This window comes from Hyperolius riggenbachi, chromosome 2, assembly GCF_040937935.1.
Source record: "Hyperolius riggenbachi isolate aHypRig1 chromosome 2, aHypRig1.pri, whole genome shotgun sequence".
Lineage (NCBI taxonomy): Eukaryota > Metazoa > Chordata > Amphibia > Anura > Hyperoliidae > Hyperolius > Hyperolius riggenbachi.
The window spans coordinates 275,533,991-275,550,990 of NC_090647.1; positions in this window are offsets into that span (position 1 = coordinate 275,533,991).

A 17,000-nucleotide genomic window follows, 5' to 3' on the forward strand; every position below is an offset into this window, starting at 1 on the left:
ATCATATCCTATATTGTAAATACCCAGATAGCTATAGACCCCCTTTGGGGTTTATTCCTAATTAGGCTAAACCAATTCCAAGAACATCACAGAGCCAGGATTACCCATGTAATATGCGCCGCCCGACAACTTATCCTAACCACATGGAAGAGTGACCAAATCCCATCCCTCACCCAATTAAAACATCTTGTAGACTTCAATCTTCACATGGAATACCTATTTCTAAAACGTCACTGCCCAGGAAAAACCTCAGAGCATTTAAAAGTAGACTGGGAAAAACTTCCCCTTTAAACTGCCACACACATAATAACAAACTTATGTTAATGAGCCAAATAAAATCCTGGCTTCCCCACCTCCTCCCCCCCCCCTCCCCTGTTTCCTCCTTCTGGCCTGGTAGGCCCGTTTTAAGAATTGAACGTCCATGTCTTATAAAGTAGGAGACATGGGGCTTGATTCACAAAGCGGTGCTAACTGTTAGCACGCCTGTGAAAACCCCCTTAACACGTCTAAACGAGCTTTTTGCGCGTAAAACTTTACGCGAGCAAAACTTTATGCACGTAAAACTTTACGCGTGCACTGCACAGAGCGCAGGGTGCTCCGCGCGAAGTGCCCATTAAAGCCTATGGGACTTAGCGCGCGCAAAACTTTGCGCGCGGTATTAAGCGCGATCTGATTGAGAAAACCGGTGGTAACCTACTTAGCACCCTGGTTAGCGCGCCTAAAGACTTTAGACGTGCAAAGTAGGTTAGCACCACTTTGTGAATCAAGCCCCTGGTCTGGTGCAGATATATAGTTCACACATCCCTATCTAAATAAATAACTTTCACCTTTACCGCGCAAATCTTTAGGCTTAATTTACACCACGGGTAAATGTTTCATTGTCATCTAGTTGTTGTATCATCCACTTCTTACCACCATGAGAGGTTCTAATTGTTCAAGAACCATTAAAGGGAAGGTTCAAGCAAAAAAAAAAAATGAGATTCACTTACCTGGGGCTTCTACCAGCCCCATGCAGCCATCCTGTGCCCTCCTAGTCACTCACTGCTGCTCCAGTCCCCCGCTGGCAGCTTTCTGACCTCGGAGGTCAGGGCCACATTGCATACATTTTTACGCATTCCAGCTAGTGCAGGAACAAAAATTTACGCGTTTCACCACTAACGCGTAAAAATGTATGTGTTAATGTTCCTGCACTAGCGGGAATGTGTAAAAATGTACGCAATTTGGCCCTGACCTCCGAGGTCAGAAAGCTGCCAGCGGGGGACTGGAGCAGCAGTGAGTGACTACGAGGGCACAGGATGGCTGCATGGGGCTGGTAGAAGCCCCAGGTAAGTGAATCTCATTTTTTTTTTTTGCTTGGACCTTCCCTTTAAATCAGTTATATTAGTTCTACAACCTTGTTTTCTGTTTATATTTTGAATTTTGAATAGTAATAAATTGATGTACTATGTACTCAGTACTTTATGTTACTAGTAAGGTTTTGTTACCATCATAGCAATAGGTAAATCTGTTATCATTGCAACTTACGTGTATCCTCTGATCACTTGTATTGACAAAATATTCAATAAAAATGTATTGATAAAAAAAAAAATTACAAAAAAATAAGACAAAAAAAAAGAAAGCTATGGTATTATAATCTAGCTTCTTCTGTTGCACAGCAATGTAGAATGCAGGAGAAATAAATATTAATAATTCCTCATGCTTAATGGCGCTTGGCTTCTACACACCAAGAATAACAAACAAACACGATTACTTATAACTTCCTTTTACAGACACATGGGCCCATATGCAATTAACTTTTTCTCCTAAGCTTTCTCCTAGTTGATATTTTAAAACTTGTCCATAAAATGTATTTTAAGCCACCAGTATACAAGCAAATAATTTTGATAACCTCTTTTTCCACCTTCTTTTTGGTACTTTTTCAATTGCAGAATGCTGAAAAGTTGTTTTTTTTAAACCTACCTTATTGAATTTTCATGTAAACCTACAAACATGGTGTGCTCACTTCTTGATCTTAGAAATTACAAACAGCAGTGACAACTTTTCCTTTAAAGCAGTAGGAGTAGCCATACTATGCCAGGAAAAAAAACACATATATAAGTAGATAAATACTTGATCTACTTACATAACACATGTATTGTTTTGCTACAGACTGCAAATGGAAACCTTGCTACCAATTGGAGGGACTCTGTGAGATGGGATATCCCCTTTGTCAGGATAGTTCATGATTAGTGTTCTCCATTGCAGGCCTGATCAATAGTGCACTTAGGGTAAAGGCAGTGAGATTTACCTGAAGTGGCTCTTCTCCATTGCTGGGGGTGATATGTGCGGGTAGAGACGTGTGCCAGTGTCTGGGAATTTTATGGGGATAGCATTTGTGGGACGGGTACAGCACTGTATTTAAAATATATTGCACAATAAATTTTTGTATTTTTGCTTAAATGGGTTTGAGTAGCGATTTTTACATGTATTGTACTGTCCACATTTTGATTTCAGTGAATGTTATATAGTAAATGAAGAGAATTCTGTTCCTGGTGGGGGCCATGTCTTTTGCCCACAGTTTAGGCTATAGGTGCATACACACATCAAACTATAATCTTTAGGCTCATACACACATCAGACCATAGTCTTTGGAAAATGAAAGACCACAGACCAATTTTACCCCCTTCCATGTAGTATGAGAGCCATACCTACACAGTCTATTCTATGGAGCTGAACTCCCCATCAGACAGAAATCTTTGCAAGATGCTGCACACAAAGATGCTGTAGACATTTAAAAGATCAGTATCTGCAAAAGATCTGTTCCTGCCAAAGATCAGTTCCTGCAAAATGCATTCATAGTCTATGATATCTGCAGATCCTCATACACACCTTGTTTAACAGACATTCATCTGCAGATCAGATCCACCAGGATGGATTTTCAGATCTGTAGATGATTGTCTGATCTGCAGATGAATGTCAGTTAAACAAGGTGTGTATGATGATCTGCAGATATCATAGACTATGAATGCAATTTGCAGGAACGGATGTTTGGCAGGAACAGATCTTTTGCAGTTACTGATCTTTTGTGTCTGTGCAGCATCTGTGTGTGCAGCATCTTGCAAAGATTTTTTCTGATGTGGAGTTCAGCTCCATAGAAAAGACTGTGTAGAGTATGGCTCTCATACTACATGAAGGGTGGTAAGATTGGTCTGTGATCTTTCATTTTCCAAAGACTATAGTCTGATGTGTGTATGCACCTTAACTCGTGATGAGAGCTCATAACCCTGCCTCACACGGAAGCGCTCCCCGGGCAGCACAGGGGGGATTTGAGGGGTAAAGACCCCTCGTTATGCAGCGTAATAGGGCCGTTTTAGCTGGGGCATACATGCCTCATAGGGATATAAGCTAAAAAGCCTTTTTTTTTTTGGGCTTCAGATTCTCTTTAATACACTCACACCAGCTGCTGTTGAAATTTGATTTTTATGGTGACACTCCTGCTTTAACAATATCAAACTACATTTCCATCCCCCCCCCCCCCTCAACCCCCCTCACCCCCCCCCCCCCTCCCTTCCCTTTCCCACCCCTCTGCATTCGAGCTGTCTTATTCTAATCATCATCATCAATCAGTTTATTATCAGCATGCCCAATGTCTCTGGTAATTGCTCGAACAGTTATTTTAAATAGAAGATTAAATGTATCTCCTAGAAGAGCAAAAATGTGTTTTCTTAAAACAAAGTATTTGTAATAATTCAGGTTGGAGTTAGCTCAGAGATTTCTCCCAGTGCATCACTGCTGAAATATGCAAATTACCCATTGTTGTCCCTGTGGGCTAAACACACCTCCAGATCCGCTGGAATACAATGATGTGTCAGCTTTTTCATATTACAGAGCCACACTAATCCAACATGCATACAGACTGTTTCGAATTGATTGATCCTCATCAGTGCATGGCATGGATTAATGTGGCTCTATGGAGCAGGACTTGAAACACCCAGCGTTAAGGTCCGTACACACGCCGGTCTGGAGGCAACGACGGGTCCGTCGTCACCTCCCACTGGGTGGGCGTTCCAACGACAGTCCGGCGTGTGTACGCACTGTCGGCGGACTGATACGGCTGTTTCTGAGCAATCCGCCGGGCGTCGTTGCCTTCACTCCGGCGTGTGTACGGACCTTTACAGACTACCCAGCAAGCTCATGGTGAACCAGAACTCATTGGAGTGTGTAGGGGGCTACAATGTACTAAAAAGCCCTCTTACTAAAATGCTATGGAAAACAAAAATTTAGAGAAAATTCAGTACAAAAAGTAGATTGCATGAAGGTGTTGATGTAATAAGAGACCTTTGCTCCTTTAACACTGCCACCCTGTTGTTATAGCTGGTAATGCACCTTACATAATAGACTGGTGTTGCTGCATACACAGTCCAGCAAGTAGACAGTATATTTTTTTCCCCAGATCCGATCATCTTTTTGACTGGATCATGTAGGATCTCAATTGAAAATTGCATGGTGTGTACTAGGCGTAAAGCCCCATTAAGGCTTTGTTCACATCTAAAATCACAATCGCTGATGCCAGCGATTTGCAATTTTGATACTTTTCCGTTAGCCGGGCGCAATTGAGCTAAGTAATGTACCCGATTCATGTTTTTACAGGACGTCTCGCTGCGGCCAAATGTAATAAAAGTGAGTTAATTTTAATTAAATTAAGCCAGCGGCAATGTAACAGATGAAGCCGCCGGCTTCGGCTCTCTCTCCTCCCCCTGCCTCTCTCCTATACAATACTGGCAGCCGGGGGACATGCGTGTCCCCCCAGAGTCGTTCGGGAATCCTGCCGTTCGTTCTTGCAGAGCGGGTGCAGGCAGAAGCAATGTCTGCAGCCTCCCCGCTCTGCTTGTTTCTTGCGACGAACGACTCTCGGGGACATGCGTGTCCCCCGGCTGCCAGAGTTCTATAGGAGAGAGGCACGGGGAGGAGAGGAGGCAGAGCCGAAGCCGGCGGCTTCATCTGTTACAATGCCGCCGGCTTAATTTAATTAAAATTAACTCACTTTTGATACATTTGGCTCGTAGCGAGACAGCCAGTAAAAACATGAATTGGTTACATTACTTAGCTCAGTTGCGCCCGGCTAACGGAAAAGTACCGCAATTTTGTAGGCTACTTTCCCCCCCTGGGTGGGCACTGCGGTTTTTTAAAAGCACTTTTCTAAGCACTTTTGCAGAGCGATACGCCTTTTATTATTTCCTGATGCAAGTCAGGAGGTGAACTCTTTGACCCGGAAATGAATAAATACAATGGGCCTGATTCACAAAGCGGTGCAAACTTTTTCGCGGACTTTTGCGCGTGCAAAGTGGCGCGATTCGCGCGATCGCAGACTTTTGCGCGCGCAATTTGCCGCAAATGGCCACCACGCCGTCCGAGCACGCGGCGGCCATTCCGCAATCCTTCACACTCATCTTACCTCTCGGAGGCTATTCGTACTGTCAGCTTATAGTTCAGTATTTGTATATCTGTATTATTGGTGATTCTGCAGATCACCAAATAATCAGGTATATATCTGCATTATAGGTGATACTGCAGATCACCTGATAATCAGAACTCTGATCTTGCTAGCACCAATCGTTACACATTGCACAAGCTTTTTAGGGCAATTTTCAAAATCGCCAGCACTTGAAAAAAGGGCAAGAACGCCTGAGGTGTGAACAAGCCCTCACGGTACAATCTCTCAAACTATTTACCGGCAGATCCGATAGCTGATTGATTGGAAACGATTGTTACAGCACACAAAATCTAATACAATCCAATACAATTAGCAAGATCATTCCAAAACCATGATTGCCAAAATGATCAAAACATCAGTTGTTCGCTTTTTATTGGTTCCACTAACGCTTCCCGTTCCAATCGATTGTAGGGTTGATCATTTCGGAGATTGGGCTGCTCTTTGAAACCTAGCATCACTAGCCGGGGCTCTAATACATGGCAGCATTGGACTGTTCCTTCAATTAAAGAAAATAACCCAGCTTCAAGAGATCCCATGGCTGGCCAGGCAAGAGGTAGCAAAGCAGCATCCTCTGGCACCAAGGCTGTCTGTAGCAAAACTTGAGTGATGTGGAGTGATATTTGGTGCTGCATCATCCAAGCCTTTAGGCATAGCCTTTGCACATGGAAAGCTAGAGGACACAATTGAGCTGGTGTAAGGCTTGGTGGTGTATTCTCCACAGTCAGCATGCAACGCATGAGCTGGCGTGGAGGAGGTACACACACTAGCACCAGGAAACAGGCTATCCCTAGTATAGTGGAGGGGAGGACTGACTCCAATAGGAGATTGTGGCGCACAGAGCCGGTGCAGATCTGACAGCCACAAACAATGCTTTCGTTATAACGTCTCAGCGCAAAGTAGCGCTGAGCGCACAAACCAGAACTGAGGAGATCAGGACAGGTAGACAGAATGAACGCTTGCTAGCTAGCGGCTACTTAGCGACAGCAAGCGTCCAAAACCAGACAGACTGGAATGAGGCAGCCAAAGCGCTGCGGCGATGGCGTGCCTCACAAAGACAGGACAGGACAGTCAGGAAACAGCAGGATCAAGATAGATGAACCAAACACAGATAAATATACAATAAGTATGTTTTCCTAGCGTATTAAAATTACAGCTATCAATGAAACTATTTGTAACGTCTGACTAACATATGTATATATCGGCAATGAACCGATATATGACATAAGCAGGAACGCTGACTAGGACTGGAGTAATACAGGGAACAGGACTCAGAAGGATTCGCTATCTCTTCGCAGAGATGAACGCAATCCACAAACAGTAACAGAACAGGATTCAGAAGGATTCGTTATCTCTTCGCAGAGATGAACGCAATCCACAAACAGTAACAGAACAGGATTCAGAAGGATTCGTTATCTCTTCGCAGAGATGAACACAATCCACAAACAGGACCAGGAACAGGATAACTAGCTCAGCACGGGTGCTCACGGTACGCGCAAACTACCAAAACGTGCTGGAAAACTGACTAACTGAACACAGGAAATAAACAGTTCGTGTACGTATATATCAGCGACACTGATGTATCAACGTAACACGAATACAAGGAAAATAATAAACGTGCTGGTATGCATATCTATTGGCAATGAACCAATATATGATGCAAAACCAGCAAGGTATCTTTAGAACAAGAAACACGATCGGGGCTGAAGCGACAGCAAGACGGGCTTAAACTGAAGCTATGAAAACCCAAGAAAACCCTGCAGGAAGCAGATCTTTATACTGAGGTCATCCAATGGGAGCAGACATGCAGATTCCCACACAGGTGAATGATAATCAGTCACAAGCTGACAGCAGGGAAAGACAGACAAAGCTATGCAGTTTGCATGGAAATAGATCAGAACTGCCTGAGCTGCAGCACTACTACTTCCAGCAACAGCTGCTGCAGCAGCGATCATCACAGTACCCCCGCCCTTAAAAGCGGATTCCAGACGCTTTTCAAAACTGAAATTCCCAACAAAACAGTCCGACTGATAATTCATGATGACCGGGACAGCCCGGCAAGACCGAATTCCAGAATCAGTCCCCACAAGACTGGACCCATCAGAACCAGAACCTACAGAACCATGCCCATCAGTACTACAAGCCCCAATGTGACACCCATCAGAACCATGATTTCCAGAAGAAAGCCCTCCGAAATTCCCTGAGCGATACCCACCGCCTTCCAGGAACCGTTCAGAAACGCCAAAGCCTTTGCAATGCCCACCGGTACTGTCTTTACCAACACAAAACCCACTGTTGAACCAGTCCAAGGCACCAGGACAAGTTTTCTCAGAGACCTCCCAGAACACCTTGAAGCTCCAAAGAGATCCCCATAGGTCAGAATGCCCCTTAGGCTCACATGGAGAACTATCAAGAACCCCTATGGAACCTAGGGCAATTCCCGAGTCAGGGCCACAAGGACAAACATCAATATCAGGGCTTTCAGGGACCAGAACCATCTCTGGGCATGCAGGCAGACTGGCAACATCAGAACGTGTTCCCACTAAGGAAGCATCAGAGCACGCTAACACCTTAGACACACTTGGGCATTCTGGCACACAAAGAACATCTGGGCACACCGGCACAAGAGAAACCTCTGGGCATGTCAAGGAGCTGTGAGCCTCAGGGTCAGCCAAGACAAGACCAAAACCAGGACTGGCCAAAAAAAAAATCATCATGACTAAACTTCGCAACTACTGGACTTTTACACGAGAATGCTGGATCAGACTTAGATGTCGCTGATTCCAGCAAAGTCAGTAACAAATCAGATTCAGGGGCACTAACAAGACAGGACAAATCTTCTGATGTATGCACTGAACCAGATAGGGACTCCACAACTACCTCTGGACTGGACAGAGACTCATTTAATACACTGGATTGGAGCTCATGAGGCGCTGCATAACAAGTCAGTATTGCAGCAGCCCCCACTGGACTAGGCAAAACTGAGGAATTCCCTGGACAGGAAGGGGACTCTGGAACCTCTGCCACAGCGGCCAGAGAACCAGAATCTTTCAGGATACAGGGCTGGGTTTCAGGAACACTCATCAGACCGGACTGAAATTCTGAGATTTCTATTATTTTGACCAGAGAATCAGAATTATCCATGTTACAGGGCAAGACTTCTGAAACATTCAGAGGACAGGGCTGGAGTTCCTCGGCTGTTACAACACCGGAGAGGGACTTAACATTGGTTAAATCAGACTGTGTACAGAGCAAGGTATCTAACACAATTGCTGACGAGGACAATATTTCAATGGCTTCTGCTTTGCTGGGCAGAAATTCACCAAGTTTTATTAGAGCAGACTGTAATTCCAAAACAGCTGCTAGACAAGTGAATATTACTGCAACACCAACTGAGGTAAGCAGTGCCTCAGACCCTTCTGCTAGAGGGTTTGAAATATCCAAAGTACTGGGTGAAGCATAAGACTCTGCGACCACAGCTTCACTGGACAGGATCACTGAACAGTCCATATTGCAGGGCAAAACCATGGAAGCACCTGCTGGACAGCATAATGATTCTGTGACCTGAGTTTCATTGGAGAGATCTACTGCACAATTCATGGTACAGGGCAAATTTATTGGAACATTTTCTGAACAAGGTAATAATTCTGCGATTTCAGGTTCACAGAGCAGATGCTCTGAGCTATTCACGAAACTAGAGCGAGGTGTAGAAACAGGAAGATCAAGACACAATGTTTGCGCATCTGAATCACCATTCATTTGTAAAATTGGAAAATTCAGATGCTGGGGTTCTGAGGTTTCTAGACAGGATTGCTGGGACTCGGAAACTGATGTAGTGCATCTATTGGCATCTGCTGGATCAGACAGGAGTTGAACTTTATTAACACAGGTAATTTCTGCAGAAATGTTTGCAGAAGCAGGCAAGATTTTTCTGGTGTTTGTTTCACTGAACAAAGAGTCATGAGTACTGGCTAGGCTGGACTCGGAAGTCAGCAGGACCTCTGGATTCTCTGCTGAGAAATTTGCGCAGGGCAAGGTTAAGAATGTATCAGTGGCTTCTGTTTTACTGGTAAGTAACACTGAGTTATCCATGGTACAGGGTGGAATTGCAGGAACTTCAATTTCACACAAAAAGAGCTCCGAATCACCTGCTGAATCAGCCAAAGGTGCTGAAGCAGGCGGGTCAGAACGCCAGATTTGCGAATTTGGAGTCACATAAAAATCATCCAAAATCAGTTCCCACACATCAATCAATGGAGCCACAAAGTCATACCCACACACACCAGTTTTTATTAGGTTATAGGCAGACTTAATGCATGCATTCAATACTAATTCACTTTTTGCACTGTAAAATTGACAAAATGAACTTGAATCATTCTTCCATTCATTGACCAGAGCTTCCATCTCTCCTTTCTCAAATGGAGGATTCCAAGCATACTTAACAGGCAGATCATGGTTTGCAGATATGATTGTAGCAGGGACATATATTGGGTTAATTAGCAGGTGATTGGCAGATTCCTTATTCCTAAGAATCTCCAATACCTGTAGCAAGTGCTGAACTGTAGTGTATGCAAACTTTCCTTGCTTCACAAATAAGTTGATTTGTTCAATACTCTGTAATATCTCCTCATAATCATACTCAGATAATTCTTTTAAACAAAAATCTTTATTTTCCCTAGCCAGGGAGGAAAGTTCATTAGTAGTTTCATAAGTCCATTTAACTCCCCTGAAAGACATTTGCATTTCATTATCTGTTAATGGCAGAATCTCATTATAGGTCTCAGTCGCTAAGGATAACGACTCTGCAGATCGGACACGTTTCTTAGAACGTTTGCGTTTGGCCTTAGACCCTGCTGTTCTTGGTGATTTATTCAAGGCTGCAGGAAAATTATCAGTAACACTTTCTGCTTGCTGAACATTTTTGCAAGCAATTGAAGGAGTAGCTGATTGGCCTGCTGCCAGGAGTTCATTAAGAGGAAAAGGCAATGGATCTATGCGCAACCAGTTATGGATCACAAACGCTAGAAATTCCAGTGGTCTCTCTTTCAAATCGGAATGATTGAGAACATCAAATGCCCACTGGAATAATTCCCCTTTAAACAAAATATAACTTAGTTGGAGTGCCCAGGTTGAAACAGGAGTCGCTTGGAGATCAGGATTGGTCAGGAACCTGGCACATTCAGAGAAAAACTCATTTTCTGTTTCAGAGCTAAGCTCTTTAAATTTCTTAAAGGAACAGGAACCATAATTAACAGTGTCATACTTTCTGGGAATCCCCCCCACAATGGGGATTGGTAATGGGGTTTTCATAATGTAAGGCTTGGTGGTGTATTCTCCACAGTCAGCATGCAACGCATGAGCTGGCGTGGAGGAGGTACACACACTAGCACCAGGAAACAGGCTATCCCTAGTATAGTGGAGGGGAGGACTGACTCCAATAGGAGATTGTGGCGCACAGAGCCGGTGCAGATCTGACAGCCACAAACAATGCTTTCGTTATAACGTCTCAGCGCAAAGTAGCGCTGAGCGCACAAACCAGAACTGAGGAGATCAGGACAGGTAGACAGAATGAACGCTTGCTAGCTAGCGGCTACTTAGCGACAGCAAGCATCCAAAACCAGACAGACTGGAATGAGGCAGCCAAAGCGCTGCGGCGATGGCGTGCCTCACAAAGACAGGACAGGACAGTCAGGAAACAGCAGGATCAAGATAGATGAACCAAACACAGATAAATATACAATAAGTATGTTTTCCTAGCGTATTAAAATTACAGCTATCAATGAAACTATTTGTAACGTCTGACTAACATATGTATATATCGGCAATGAACCAATATATGACATAAGCAGGAACGCTGACTAGGACTGGAGTAATACAGGGAACAGGACTCAGAAGGATTCGCTATCTCTTCGCAGAGATGAACGCAATCCACAAACAGTAACAGAACAGGATTCAGAAGGATTCGTTATCTCTTCGCAGAGATGAACGCAATCCACAAACAGTAACAGAACAGGATTCAGAAGGATTCGTTATCTCTTCGCAGAGATGAACACAATCCACAAACAGGACCAGGAACAGGATAACTAGCTCAGCACGGGTGCTCACGGTACACGCAAACTACCAAAACGTGCTGGAAAACTGACTAACTGAACACAGGAAATAAACAGTTCGTGTACGTATATATCAGCGACACTGATGTATCAACGTAACACGAATACAAGGAAAATAATAAACGTGCTGGTATGCATATATATTGGCAATGAACCAATATATGATGCAAAACCAGCAAGGTATCTTTAGAACAAGAAACACGATCGGGGCTGAAGCGACAGCAAGACGGGCTTAAACTGAAGCTATGAAAACCCAAGAAAACCCTGCAGGAAGCAGATCTTTATACTGAGGTCATCCAATGGGAGCAGACATGCAGATTCCCACACAGGTGAATGATAATCAGTCACAAGCTGACAGCAGGGAAAGACAGACAAAGCTATGCAGTTTGCATGGAAATAGATCAGAACTGCCTGAGCTGCAGCACTACTACTTCCAGCAACAGCTGCTGCAGCAGCGATCATCACAGCTGGAAGGTGAGTATGGTGGTTATGGTGCATTTATTTTCATTTACAGACTACATACTTATGCTATGTGGAAAACACTTTGCCTAATTATGTTGTATGGGGTAATATACTGCCTGATTATGTTGTTTAGGGGCAATCTGCCTAATTATGTTTGTTTGAGGGACATCCTGTGTAATTATGTAGCTTGTAGACAGTGATATTATTTGGGTGTACACGCTGCCTAATTATGTTGTTTGGAGGATATGCTGTCCAATTATTGTTTGGGGCAGACACTACATATTTATGTTGTTTGGGAGACAATCTGTTTAATCATATTGTTTGAGGGGATGTGGCTAAATTATGTTATTTGGGGAGATTTATACCAAATGATGTTGTATAGTGTCTGCCACTCATGTGTCTTTCTTTGCCACTGGACATTATGGAGTGAATTGTGGATATAGCACCTACATTTATGCCAGTCTCTGGTCACGCATTGAATACCTGTTAAGAAAACAAAATACCACAAATGTCAGTTTTTTGCCCCCAAAAGTGCAAGAATGGAAACAAAATAAAGCGCCTTTTCTGGCATTATATCCAGTGGTGTGCTATTATTTAAGATTTTGGCATAATGAAGTAGACATGTGAGCACACAAGACACAGAACATTTATATTGCGCTTTTCTCATGGTGGACTCATAGCACCAGAGCTGCAGCCACCAGGGCATGCTCAGTAGGCAGTAGCAGTGTTAGGGAGTCTTGCCCAAGGTCTCCTTACTGAATAGGTGCTGGCTTACTGGAAAGAAGAGAAACAATTAAATGCAAGCTCCCAGCCTCAGGTAATAAACCAGTGATTATCCAGCCAGCTGGTGACCAGCATCCAACAGGTACACCACTCCTGTTAATCCAATAGGTAAAGTGAACAAAATGATATGGCACTCCGAGGGCTGTATGCAGCAACAAGCTGTATTGGAGCAAATGGATACACACACTACATGTTTTGGGTGGAGCCCCTGCTCAGTTGGAGGAAATGGAAGAGCCAAGATTCCAACTCTGGTCTCTTGTGTCAGAGGCAGAGCCCTTACCAGTACACTATCCATCCCCTCTGGAGTACACAACTGGTTTGATTATTGAAGCATGCAATTTCTCACAATACTGTTCATTCCCTCCTGGAACAACAAATACATTATGTCCATTTTGTGGTGTCAGAAACATCTTGAAATAACCATATATATTGTGATAGAGTAGAACAATTACATAAAAGGGTGTGCATAGCAGTATTACAATGGTGAAAGCAGAGGTTGTTCTCTGGAAAAAATGAGTGATGTAATATTGTGTAAGCTTGTTTACAGAATGTAAAAATAATGCCAGGCATGTGCTTCCCCAGTGGTGGATTTGCCAAAATAAGGAAGAATCATTCATTCAGTTTGCTCCTGACAGGACCGTCACCACAATAACAGAAGTCATTACAAAACATCAAACATCTATTCCCATTCATGACTTTTGTATTGCAACAGCACACTGGATAGTGCAGTGTTCCAGGACTTTAAAGTGAATGTACCATTTTGCTGACCAGGAAACGTACAAACGCAAAACATTATAGGGTTTTAGGGAGGTTCAGAAAAACAGCACTTCGGCCTAGTGCACACCAAAAACCGCTAGCAGATCCGCGAAACGCTAGCGTTTTTTAAGCGTTTTTTTCTTATTATTATGAAGCGTTTTGCTAGCATTTTGCGGTTTTGTGTAGCGGTTTTTTGTGTAGCAGATTACAGATATTGTTACAGTAAAGCTGTTACTGAACAGCTACTGTAACAAAAACGCCTGGAAAACTGCTCTGATCTGGCGGTTTATCAAGCGTTTTGCGTTTTTCCTATACTTAACATTGGAGGCAGAGCCGGATTAAGGCTAAATGGGGCCCTAAGCAAAGTAACTGATTTAGGCCCCCCCATCATGTCGTAATAGAATCAGAAGATGCAGCTGCACAGCAACATGCCGCACACACCGGGGCAGCCGAGCTACTGGTTGCTATGGGCAACAGCCTGCTTTCCTCTGTGGGTGCACAATGCAGGGAATAGCAGCGGCAAAATGCAGAGTGAGAGATGAATGGCTGGGACATTTGCACTCGGGGGCTGGAGCACCCCTGTGCAGAGGGCGCCAGATATCACAGCAGCAGCACTTTCCCCCTGCATCTCCAGCCTGGCAATAGCAGAAAGCTCTGGACCCCGCCAAATCGGAAGCTGTTCCCCAGAGAGAATTACATAACCACCCCCACCACCGAACAACCGATTTACTCCCAAACTAGACAGCCACCATGCAGCCTCCATCCCAGTGAATACGATAGTCCAGCAGAGAAGGCAGCCGCAGCGGGGGAGATGACAGCACCAGATGACTCACATTCACCTATTCACCTATTGACCTATTGCTATCCAAGCAATAGAGGTCCCGTCATCCGGAGCCCATCTGTCTCCTCTAGAGTGCTGCAGCTCTGTTACTACTACTATTACTACTTCCTACTTCCTGTCTGATCTGAGAATCAGCAAGTTCAGAGCGAGCGGCTGCACTGTAGAAGAGACAGATGGGTTTCAGATGACGGGATCTCTATCGCTTGGATCATGGATAGGTGAGTGAGCGTTCGCCATCTGCTGCTATCATTCTTGCTGCAGCTGTGGTTCTCTGTGGGAAGAGAGGGAGGAGTGGGCAGCAGCAGAGCGCACAGTAGCAGGAGGGGGACCTAGGAGGAGAGCCTGGCTCTGAAGACAATCAGCAGCACACGGCATCATTTGACAAGACAAGACAAATAACATTTATATCGCGCTTTTCTCCTGGCGGACTCAAAGCGCCAGAGCTGCAGCCACTAGGGCGTGCCCTATAGGCAGTAGCAGTGTTAGAGAGACTTGCCTAAGCTCTCCTACTGAATAGGTACTGGCTTACTGAACATGCAGAGCCGAGATTCGAAACCCTGGTCTCTTGTGCCAGAGGCAGAGCCCTTAAAGGGACTCCGAGCAGTGCCTGTGGGTATGCCTTTAAAGGACTTACGAGGCGATCGAAATTGCCATGGCCGCGATTTTGATCGCGAAAATAGCAAAAACTAAAAGGCATAGGGCGGCGGTTTAAATATCATTGGAAAGAGGAGAAAGAGAGCTTTAAAATGATATGCATCTTTCCATAGTTACTGCACTGCTCAGAGTCCCTTTAACCATTATACCATCCAGTCACCGCTGACAGGACTGGTTTATGTGCTGATGGGGCCCCTTTGACTCTGAATGGGGGCCCCAAGCGACTGCTTTTGTTGCCTGGTCGGTAATCCGGCCCTGATTGGAGGTAGAAATGCCTCCGAAATCCTAAAAATGCTGCAGCCCGGGAGCATGCATTTCTACAAAACGCCTACCGCCTCAGTTGAAATACATTACCCAAGCGTTTCCACATCCGCAAGCGGTTCTAAAAGCGCTACCAAGACTGCTCGGTGTGCACTAGGCCTTAGGGCTGGTGCACACCAGAGCAGTTCTGGAACGTTTTTAAAAATGCTTGCAGGAGGAAAACTGCTTGGCTAATGAAAGTGAATGGGATGGTGCACACCAGAGCGGTTCGTTTTTTCCACAAACGCAAACTCGGAGGCTGCAGCATTTTTAAGATTTCTGAAGCGTTTCTGCTTCAATGTTAAAATATAGGAAAGTGGAAAACCGCTCTGAAAAACGCTAGATCAGAGTGGTTTTCCAGGCGTTTTTGTTACAGAAGCTGTTCAGTAATAGCTTTACTGTAACAAAATATGACATCTGCTACACAAAAACGCTCCAAGAAACGCTAGGCATGTTTAGAAAACCTCTCTAAACATGCCTAGAATCGCTCTGAAATCTGCTTCAAAAACCTCTACCCTTTTGCGGATCTGCTAGAGGTTTTTGGTGTGCACTGGCCCTTAACCTCCTTGCCGGTTATCCCGAGCTCAGCTCGGGGTAACCTGCGCAGGAGGATATCTCAGGCCCCGCTGGGCCGATTTGCATAATTTTTTTTTTTGTTACAAGCAGCTAGCACTTTGCTAGCTGCTTGTAACTTCCGATCGCCGCCGCTCGCCGCCGATCCGCCGCAATCCGCCGCGCCGAGTCGCTCCCCCCCGCCCCAGAGCCCTGCGCTGCCTGGCCAATCAGTGCCAGGCAGCGTTGAGGGGCGGATCGGGATTCCCTATGACGTCCCGACGTCCATGACGTCGGTGACGTCATCCCGCCCCGTCGCCATGGCGACCGGGGAAGCCCTGCAGGAAATCCCGTTCTCAACGGGATTCCCTGCATACTCTGATCGCTGAAGGCGATCGGAGTGGGTGGGGGGATGCCGCCGCTTAGCGACTATCATGTAGCGAGCCCTTGGCTCGCTACATGATTTAAAAAAAAAAAAATTAAAAAAATGTGCGGCGCTGCCTCCTTGCCGGATTTTTTAGACCGGCAAGGAGGTTAAAGAGACTCCGTAACAAAAATTGCATCCTGTTTTTTATCATCCTACAAGTTCCAAAAGCTATTCTAATGTGTTCTGGCTTACTGCAGCACTTTCTGCTATCACAGTCTCTGTAATAAATCAATGTATCTTTCCCCTGTCAGACTTGTCAGCCTGTGTCTGGAAGGCTGCCAAGTTCTTCAGTGTTGTGGTTCTGCTATGAACTCCCCCTTTCAGGCCCCTCTCTGCACACTGCCTGTGTGATATTTAGATTAGTGCAGCTTCTCTCTGCTCTCTTATCTTTTACAAGCTGGATAAATCATCCTCTGAGCTGGCTGGGCTTTCACATACTGAGGAATTACAGACAAAGGCAAAGCTGTTTGCAGGAAGAAAAGAGCAGCCTGAAACTTCAGTGCATGAGAGATGCAGGGGGAAAGAAACACACAAATGATCTCTTGAGATTCAAAAGGAAGGGTGTATACAGCCTGCTTGTGTATGGATGTATTTTCTATGTGTGGACATACTGTACATCAACCTACTTCCTGTTTTGGTGGCCAT